Source organism: Molossus molossus, unplaced genomic scaffold (assembly GCF_014108415.1).
Source record: "Molossus molossus isolate mMolMol1 unplaced genomic scaffold, mMolMol1.p scaffold_m16_p_3, whole genome shotgun sequence".
In the NCBI taxonomy this organism is placed as follows: Eukaryota; Metazoa; Chordata; class Mammalia; order Chiroptera; family Molossidae; genus Molossus; species Molossus molossus.
The window spans coordinates 74510327-74520634 of record NW_023425366.1 but is presented as its reverse complement, the minus strand read 5'-3'; the positions used below and the strand labels follow the sequence as shown (position 1 = coordinate 74520634).

Genomic DNA, 10308 nt, shown 5'->3' with positions numbered 1-10308 from the left:
AAGCTTGAAAGTAGGGATAATATTCTTAATTGTGACTCAAAAAATAGAACCAATAACGGAAAATTAATCATTTTTGTTATGTAATTTGTTCACAAATATTCATGATAAATATAATCAATACATAAACAAATGACAAAACAATGAAACATTATTTCATTGTTTACATGTTTATTCATTAACAGGATTTTAAGATACAGTAATTCATAATTTTGAGCAAGTCAGAAATTCAAATGGATCCTAAAGATAAAAAGATATACAAGGTGTTGCTTCAGCAGCTCACATAAAATTTGGAACAATACAGAAAAGATTTAGCCCAAACCTTGGCAAGGATGGTATACACATAAATGAATGAAACATTTCATATTTTTGTACCTTTAATAATGATTAAAATGGTCATTTATGTTATGTATATCTTACCACAATAAAAATAAATAGATATAAAAAAAATAATGATATGGAAAGTAAAATTAAGAAGTACAAGGACATTTTAAACCATTCAGTAATCTTAATATTAGTAAAAATATTAGTATTGGTATCACTAAGTTTATATAGATGCTGAAAAAAAAGAGAAGCTACCTAATTAGATCAGTCTCAGTAAGAACAATAAAAATGAAAACTAGACATAATATACCTCTTGATGTGATACCATAAGAAGCTCAAAATAATCGAAAGATAAAACAAATTTGATTTATCTTCTAAATGTAACTATGTTTTATAGGTAATAAAGAAATATGCAGACCATCTTAAGTAACACAAAGAGATGCAATAGTCAAAATCCAGAATGTGTAAAATTATATAGGACCATGCCCTCGCTTTCTTTAACAACTGAATTATAAGGAAAAAAAGGAAGGGGGTCTTATAAGTTAAAAGCAACATAAATTATACCAATAAAATGTATTGCGTGTATTGTTTGCTGATTCAAACAAAATATAAGTTTAAAATACTATGTGATATTGGAGGAAATAGTAATACTGTATATTTCATAATAATAGACATTGTACTAATTATTTTAGAAATTATAGTACTGGAATTATTATTTTTAAAATGCCTTTTATAGATACATACAAAGGAATTTATGCATGCAATTATGTGATATCTAGGATTTGTCTCTAAAAGATACCTAGGTTGAGATGTAGGATGTAGAGTAGGTATAGACTTACAGAAAACTATATTTACTGTTGAAACTATTGAGTCCTTAATGGTTCATTAGATTGCTTTTTTCTTTTATACATTTATGCTTTTCCATAATAATATTTTATGTAGCACTAACATTAATATAACAGACAAATCGTAGTGGGTAAGGGGAAAGCACGTGTTCTATTTACAAGGCTGTAAATGAGAAAGAGCAATAAAAAATGATCTAAGCTTATGGGTGCATAAATTATCTTCTTTTATATTCTGTTGCTTCTACCCACTGTCCTATATGTTTATGCTTTTTTATTTTAAAATGTATATGGCTGAACATATAGAAAGTTGTTAACCAAAAAAACTGGTCCAATACTTTTGTGATCAAGTAAGCATTTCTTGGCGATTTTAAAAAACATAAACTGATGTTAAGGATTAGGCAGTAAATACCAGGTACCCTTTTAAGTAATTTGCTATTTGCTCTTCACCAGGAAGAAATGTGATCTCATTCCATGTTCTAAATAACACACATGGCTCTAAACTTTTAACAACATGCTCAGCCTTAAACCTGTTGATTACCAAGGGATTTAAAAACCAAGCATAAAAAAAGTCATTATTTAGACATGGTGGCCAATAAATTAAATGAAACAAATTCTTTATTTATCTTACTGATACAGAGGTAACAGTCTCCAAACAATATTTACTGTTTATGCTCTACTGAGGCATAATAAACTTTTACAGGTTTTCATTCATTTCAAGTGTACAGTTCAAGAGATTGGGACGATACTCATTGAACTACCACCACAGTTCTGGTTCAGAACACTCAATCACCACAAAAAAACTCTCTGTGCCCCTCTGCACCACTCTTGCTTCTAAGCAACCACTAATCTGCCAAAAAGCAAACTATCATTTTGCCTTTTATAGAATTTCACGTAAAATTTATACAAAACCATAGAATTTATAGTCTTCACTAAGTGCCTACTTTTTTTTTTTTAATTTTATTTTGTTACAGATATTTATCCTTTTTTACCCCATTGATACACCCCTCACCATCCCCTCCGCCCCGTTCCCCAGCTTTGTTGTCCATGTCCATTGGTTATGCATATATGCATATAAGTTCTGTGGTTTATCTCTTCCGAACCCCCAAAACCCCCTCTTCTGAAGGTTGTCAGTCTGTACCCTACTTCCACGTCTCTGGGTCTACCGTATTCCTCAGACTGTTATATTCATTATATTCCATATATAAGTGAGATCATATGGTATTTGTCTTTTACTGCTTGGCTTGTTTCACTTAGGGTAATACTTTCCAGGTCCCTCCATGTTTCTCAAAGGATAAGAGATCTTTCTTTCGTACAGCTGCATAGTACTCCATTGTGTATATGTACCACTGCTTTTTTATCCATTTGTCTCCTGATGGATACTTGGGCTGTTTCCAGATCTTAGCTATTGTAAATAGTGCTGCTATGAACATGGGGGTACATATATTCTTCCTAATCGGTGTCTCAGGCTTCTTAGGGTATATTCCTAGAAGTGAGATCACTGGGTCAAATGGAAGTTCAATTTTTAATTTTTTGAGATAGCACCATATTGTTTTCCATAGTGGCTGCACCAGTCTGCATTCCCACCAGCAGTGTACTAGAGTCCCCTTTTCTCCACATCCTCACTAGCACTTGTTGTTTGATAATTTGTTGATGGCGGCCATTCTGAAAGGTGTGAGGTGATACCTCATGGTTGTTTTAATTTACATCTCTCTGATGATTAGTGATGTTGAGCAATTCTTCATATGTCTCTTGGCCATTTGTATGTCCTGGTGGGAGAGGTGTCTATTCAGCTCCTCTGCCCATTTTTTAATTGGGTTCTTTGTCTTCCTTTTGTTGAGTTGTATGAGCACTCTATGTATTTTGGAAATTAACCCCTTATCTGATATATCATTGGCAATGATGTTCTCCCATACAGTGGGTTGCCTTTCCATTTTGATGGTTGTTTCTTTTGCTGTGAAGAAGCTTTTTAGTTTGATGTAGTCCTATGTGTTTATTTTTTCCTTTGTTTCTGTTGCCTTAGGTGATGTATCAGTGAAAATTCTGCTGCGTATGATGTCTGAAATTTTGATGCCTACATTTTCTTCTAGAATTTTGATGGATTCACGGGTCACATTTAAGTCTTTCATCCATTTTGAGTTCATTCTTGTGTACGGTGTAAGTTGATGGTCGAGTTTCATTTTTTGCATGCAGCTGTCCAATTTTCCCAACACCATTTATTAAAAAGGCTGTCTTTACTCCCCTGTATGCTCTTGCCACCTTTGTCAAATATTAATTGAGCGTATTGCCTTGGATCCATTTCTGGGTTCTCAGTTCTGTTCCACTGGTCTATATACCTATTCTTGTGCCAGTACCAGGCTCTTTTGATTACAGTCGCTTTGTAATATAACCTGATATCTGGTATTGTGACCCCACCTACTTTGTCCTTCTTTTTCAAAATTGCTGTGGCTCTTCAGGAACTTTTTTGGTTCCATATGAACTTTTGAAGTATTTGTTGTTCTGTGAAATATGTCGTTGGGCCCTGGCCGGTTTTGCTCAGTGGTTAGAGCGTCTGCCTGCGGTCCGGAGAGACCCAGGTTCGATTCCCGCTAAGGGCATGTACCTCGATTGCAGTTTGTCCCTGGCCCTGGTCGGTTGTGTGGGTGGCAGCCACTCGATGTGTTCCTTCCACATCGATGTTTCTCTCTCTCTCTCTGTTCCTCTCTCTCCCTCCCACTCTACCTGAACAAAAAATGCAAAAATGTCCTCAGGTGAGGATAAAAAAAAAGAAAAGAAATATGTTGTTGGTATTTTGATGGGGATTGCATTGAATCTATAGATTGCTTTGGATAATATGGACATTTTAATGATGTTAATTCTTCTAATCCATGAACAAGGTATGTGCTTCCACTTTTTTATATCTTCCTATATTTCTTTTTTCAATGTCCTGTAGTTTTCTGCAAATAGATCCTTTACTTCTTTGGTTAAGTTCATTCCTAGGTATCTTAATTTTTTGCTGTGATGGTAAATGGGATTGTTTTTTCAGTTTCTCTTTCTGTGAGTTCATCATTGGTGTATACAAATGCCGTCAATTTCTTGACATTAATTTTGTATCCTGCTACTTTTCTAAATTCATTTATTAAGTCTAGTAGATTTTTGATGGAGTCTTTTGGGTTTTCTATGTATAATATCATGTCATCTGCAAATAATGACAGTTTTACTTCCTCCTTTCCAATTTGGGTCCCTTTTATTTTTTCTTCATGTTTGATTGCTGTGGCTAAGACTTCCAGTACTATGTTAAATAAGAGTGGTGAACGTGGACATCCCTGTCTTGTTCCTGTTCTTAAGAGAAATGTGTTTAGTTTCTGTCCATTGAGTATGATGTTGGCTGTAGGTTTTTCATATATGGCCTTTATTATGTCGAGATATGATCCCTCTATTCCCACATTGCTGAGCGTTTTTATCAGAAATGGATGCTGGATTTTGTCGAATGCTTTTTCAGCGTCCATTGATATGATCATGTGGTTTTTAGTCTTCATTTTTTTATGTGCTGTATCACATTTATTGATTTGCAAATATTGTACCAGCCTTGCATCCCTGGGATGAATTCCACTTGGTCATGGTGAATAATTTTTTTGATGTATTGCTGGATCTGATTTGCTAGTATTTTGTTCAGGATTTTGGTGTCTAAGTTCATCATGGTATTGGCCTGTAGTTTTCTTTCTTTGTAGTGTTTTTTTTCTGGTTTTTGAATTAGAATTACACTGGTCTCATAGAACGAGTTTGGAAGATTTCCTTCTTCTTGAATTTTTTGAATTAGTTGAGGAGAATGGGTGTTAGTCCTTTTTTGAATGTTTGGTAAAACTCCCCCTTGAAGCCATCGGGTGATTACCTTTTCAATGTCTTTAGTTGTTATTGGCCTGTTCAAGTTTTCTATCTCTTCCTGGTCCAGTTTTGGGAGACTGTGTGTTTCTAGAAATGTGTCCATTTTGCTTAGATTGTCGAATTTGTTGCCATATAATTGTTCATAGTAGCTGTTAATGATCTTTTGTATTTCTGTGGTGTTGATTGTTACTTCTCTTTCGTTTCTGATTTTGTGTATTTGGGTTCTCTCTCTTTGTTTCTTGGTAAGTCTAGCTAATGGTCCATCAATCTTGTTTATCTTTTTGAAAAACCAGCTCTTTGTTTCATTGATCCTTTCAATTGTTTTTTTTTTATTTCTATGTCATTTATTTCTGCTCTGATCTTTACTATTTCCTTCCTTCTACTTGCTCTGTGGTTTTCTTTTTGTTTGCTTTCTAATTCTTTAAGTTGTGATGTTAGACAGTCAATTAGAAATTTTTCTTGTTTCTTGAGGTAGCTAAGTGCCTGCTTTTAACTAGATCTTGACTATGTAATACTGGAAATGTTTGTTGTATCACTCCAAAGTGGTCTTGATCAATAGAGATAGCACTGAAGAATAGAGCAGAAGACCTCAATTTATCCTTGCCACTCCAATCTATGAACTAAGATACACACACACACACACACACACACACACACACACACAAATATTTAACTATATATGGTTATAGTTAAGCAATGGTGAGATGAGGACAATAGTACTCCTCTGTCCTCTTCAAGGCTACTGTGTGGCTCTAATTAGAACATGTGAAGGGCTTCTAAAGTGTGACATGTTACACAGGATAATTCAGGAGGAAAGGCTATCAGAAATAAATGACATTTTAAAAAAATTATTGTTGCCCTGGCTGTCTTTGCTCAGTGGTTAGAAAGCTGGCCCAGGCACGTATGCTGGTTGCAATTTTTCCCCGGCCACAGCTGGGGTTGTGTGCGTGGCAGTCTATGTGTCTCTCTCATGTCAATGTTTCTCTCTCTCTCTTCCTCCCTCTCTCCCTCCTGCTCTATCTGAAGATTAAAAAAAGGGGGGGGGGCAAAAATGTTCTCGGGTGAGGATAATAAATATATATTGTTAAACATAAATGAATGTATATTAAAATATAAATTTTTTAAATTCTGAGTTTTGACTGTGAACATGAGAGTGAAATGGAGGGAGGCTGTGAGTAGATTTTATGACGTTTGAATAAAATAGGGGAAAAGTAAAACTAGAATTATAAGAAGGAAAAATATTAACTTTATCTCAATTGTACAAAATAGCTAGGTTTAGAAATAAATTCTATTTTTTTTTCATTTTCATCATGTACTTGCCTGTCACCATTGGAAAGTTGCAAATAAATGGCTTTTATATGAAATTTAAGGACAAGGAAACTCTTCCAGCAAAATAAGAACATAAAGATTATGTGAATGCTGACATTTCCAACTTAATGAGAAAAATTAGATTTTTTTCTGTTAGTTTTAGTTGTTGCTTTATCTGATGTCAAGAAAGGAGATAAGATAAACTGCCTCCTGTTCTTACATCCTCATCACTATTCTGGATCCCCTTTCCTGATCTGTCTCTGAGGCCTGAAGTTCTCCTGTGCCTCCTACATACTAGAGAAAAGGGACCAACCTAATTGTGGTGTTAGGGGCTAGAATTTTTGAGACAAAAGAGGAAGGTGAAGAAGGTTATGGTTCACAGAAGATATAAAGGGCCATTAACACTTGGAAAGGGATAAAGAATGGATTAAGCGAGAAGACAACTGGTCTGGGTAGGTCCAAATTTGCCAGTTGGAGGAAAATCCAAGCAGAATGCCTTGAAGATCTAGTCATTGTGGAAATTTTAGGTAAACTACAAACAGAACACTTGAGTCTGCCTTTTTGCTCTTGTATGTTATATAAATTATTTAGAACTGAAATAAAGAACTTATTGAATGTTTTTTAAGCATCAGTGTGCTCTTATCCAGTAAAGAAAAGGGAGAACCTTTAATCCTCAACCACAGAAAGTGAGATCCCAATCAGATGCCTAAGGTATCTTTGTTAATGATAGTCTGAAGATAAAGAAATTGATCCATTAAATTAATCTGGTTAATTAAAAATAATACTAATTCCCCCTTAATTTGGTAACTCTATTCAGGAAAAAAAAAGATATATAAAAATGTAAATATATGTCACAGTTTAGTATAATGAGTGTAGAAATATGTAACATACTGAAAAACAGTTTTATTTTTAATGAAACAGAAAGAGCAGTCTTTGGAACACTTGAACATCTCAGGTGAAAAAAAAACATTAATATTCATGATGGCAGAGTTGAATATTTAAATTATGAGATTAAATAAAAGAAACTTAGAAAAAATGTCATGTGCTGTAATTTAGTAGGAGGTCACAGAATTAAGCCAGATTTTCTGATTCTAAATGAGTATACTACTTATTCAAAAATCATAGCTCCTGAAATAATGAACATTTCATTATTTATTTGTTCAATAATATTTATTATATGCCTATGATGTGCTAACTTTTGTTCTAGCCACTGTAGATAGCAGTAGGCAAAACAAAGTATTGAACAAAATGAAGCCCCTTTTTTCATGGTGCTTGCATATTAAAGGGAGGTTGCAAGACAGAAAATAAACAAATAAATAAGTGTATGGCATATTGTTACATAATGCTATGAAATATTAAAAAGGGTAAGCAGATAGAACAGGAAAAAGAATTATAATTTTAATCATGATAGAGGTAACATTTAAAGATTAATATAAAAGAGATTTTTTTAACAGATAGAAGGATCTGTGGTTACAAAGACTCCAAGGTGTGAATATATGAAATATGACTGGTAAAGAGGTACATGTAGCTGGAGTAGAATGAACCAGAGGAAGTAATTATACTTATTAGAGAATTCTATACAGTTTATACATTTACAGTATAAACATTTTAAAAGATGTTCTTATCATTGGTTGGCCCGTGTGGCTCAGTGGATTGAACATCATCTCATGGACTAAGAGGTTCCTGTTTGATTCCTAGTCAGGGCACATGTGTTTGAATGTTTTTATAGTAATTAATTTCTAGTTTTAAGCTATTGTGATCTGAGAAGATGCTTGATATGATTTCAATCTTCTTGAGTTTGTAGAGACTTACTTTCTGTCCTAATACGTGGTATATTTTTGAGAATGTCCCTGGTGCACTTGAGAAGAATGTGAATTCTGCAGTTTTGGGGTGTAATTTTCTGTAAATATCTATTAAATTCATTTACTCTAGCGCATTATTTAGAGTCTCCATTTCCTTGTTAATTTTTTGTGTAGAGGATCTATCCAGTGATGTCAGTGGGGTGTTGAAGTCCCCTGCTATGATTGTGTTGCTGTCGATTTCTTCTTTGAAGTCCTCCAGAATGTTTTTAATATACTCTGGTGCTCCTATATTGGGTGCATATATGTTTGCCAAGGTTATATCCTCCTGTTGGATAGATCCTTTCTATATTATGTAGTGGCCTTCTTTGTCTCTTGTTATGGCGTTCATTTGAAGTTTGTCTTATCAGGTATGAGTATTGCTACCCAAGCTTTTTTTTTGTCTTCTTTCATTTGCTTGGAAAATTTTTTCCATCCCTTCACTTTCAACCAGTGTAAGTCTTTTGTTGTGAGGTGGGTCTCTTGTAAACAACATATATATGAGTCATACTTTCTTATTCATTCACCTACTCTGTATCTTTTGATTGGAACATTTAAACCATTTACATTTCAGGTTATTACTGATATGTACTTATTTATTGCCATTTTTATTTATTATGACTGAGTTTCTCTCTCTATTTCCCCCGCATATTACAACAGTTCTTTTAATATCTCTCGCAGTGCTGGTTTGGTATTAATATATTATTTATATTATGACCTTAGCTTTTTTTTTTTTTTTTGTCAGGGAAGCTCCTTACTTCACCTTCTATTTTGAATGATAGCCTTACTAGATAGAGTAGTCTTGGATTCAGATCCTTGTTTTTCATTACCTTGAATACGTCATGCCATTCCCATTTAGTCTGTAGTGTTTCTGTTGAAAAATCAACTGATAGCCTTATAGGGGCTCCTTTGGAGGTAACGTGTTGCTTTTCTCTTGCTAACTTTAAGATTCTCTCTTTGTCTTTAATTTTTGGCATTTAGTTATGGTGTGCCTTGATGTGGGCCTCTTTGGGTTCTTCTTACTTGAGGCTCTCTGTGTTTCCTGAACTTGTATGTCTTTTTCCTTCACCAAGCTAAGGAAGTTTTCTGTCACTATTTATTTAAATATATTCTCTAACCCTTGGTCATTTTCTTCTTCTTCTGGTACTCGTATGATGTGGATGTTGTTACGTTTCATATTGTCCCACAACTCTCTTAAACTGTCCTGTTTATATATATATATATATATATATTTTTTTTTTTTTTTTTTTCCTTTTTGGTTCCCTGTTTGGGTGAGTTTTGTATACCCTGTCTTCTAATTCACTGATCCCATCCTTGGCTTCCTCTAATCTGCTAGTTATTCCTTCCAATGTCTTCTTTATTTCTGCTGTGTCATTCTTTATATTCCACTTGATGGTTTTTCCAATTGTTTGATTTTCATTGTTTCTATATCTTTACTCATGCTGTTGAGCTTCTTCATATTCATTACTCTGAACTCTACCTCTGATAACTTGTTTAACTCTATTTTATTTAGCCCTTCTTCTGTAGAATGTTCTTGTTCTTTCATTTCAGATTTGTTTCTTTGTTTCACCATTTTGGCTGTCTCAGCAGGTTTGGAGCCTGCCAAATTTTCCCTGTGAGTGTCGATGTTCCACTGATTGTGGCTCCCTCTGCTGGGTTTGGATGAATATGGAAGAAACCATTCTATTTAACCTTTTTTTTTTTTAATTTTTTTTACAAATGTTTCTCCTTTCTCCCCCATTGACACCCTCCTCCTATCCTCCCACCCCAGCATTGTTGTCTGTGTCCATTGGTTGTGCTTATATGCATAAGTTCTTTGGAAGGGACCATTCTAATCACCAATGTCTAGTCTTACTTTCTTGGGTAGAGACACAGGCCAAGAAAATATTCAGTTATCGCAGAGCTTTTGCCTACAGGCTGATTACTAGTCTCAGTTACTTAATGAACCTCAGGTTGTTTTATTTAGCCCTCAGCTGAATGAAAATCCCTCAGGTGGGCAGGGTAAAAGAATTTCTTGCAGGTGGAGTGATTGTTTTTCCCTGGGCTAAAGTTTCTTTGAGAAGAGAATAGCTTCTGCAGTGTGTGTTATTGACTCAGCACAGGGTCACAGGCCTCAGCCTTCACAGCTTCCTCAG

The 10308-nt window shown here is 34.5% G+C and overlaps 1 non-coding gene across 1 annotated transcript; it reads left to right on the top strand.

The window, feature by feature from the left end:
• The first annotated feature begins 262 nt into the window (after positions 1 to 262).
• On the top strand, positions 263 to 368 carry LOC118643002. Its single transcript, XR_004961899.1, has one exon. It is a non-coding gene; the product is annotated as a U6 spliceosomal RNA (small nuclear RNA).
• Positions 369 to 10308: the final 9940 nt, after the last annotated feature.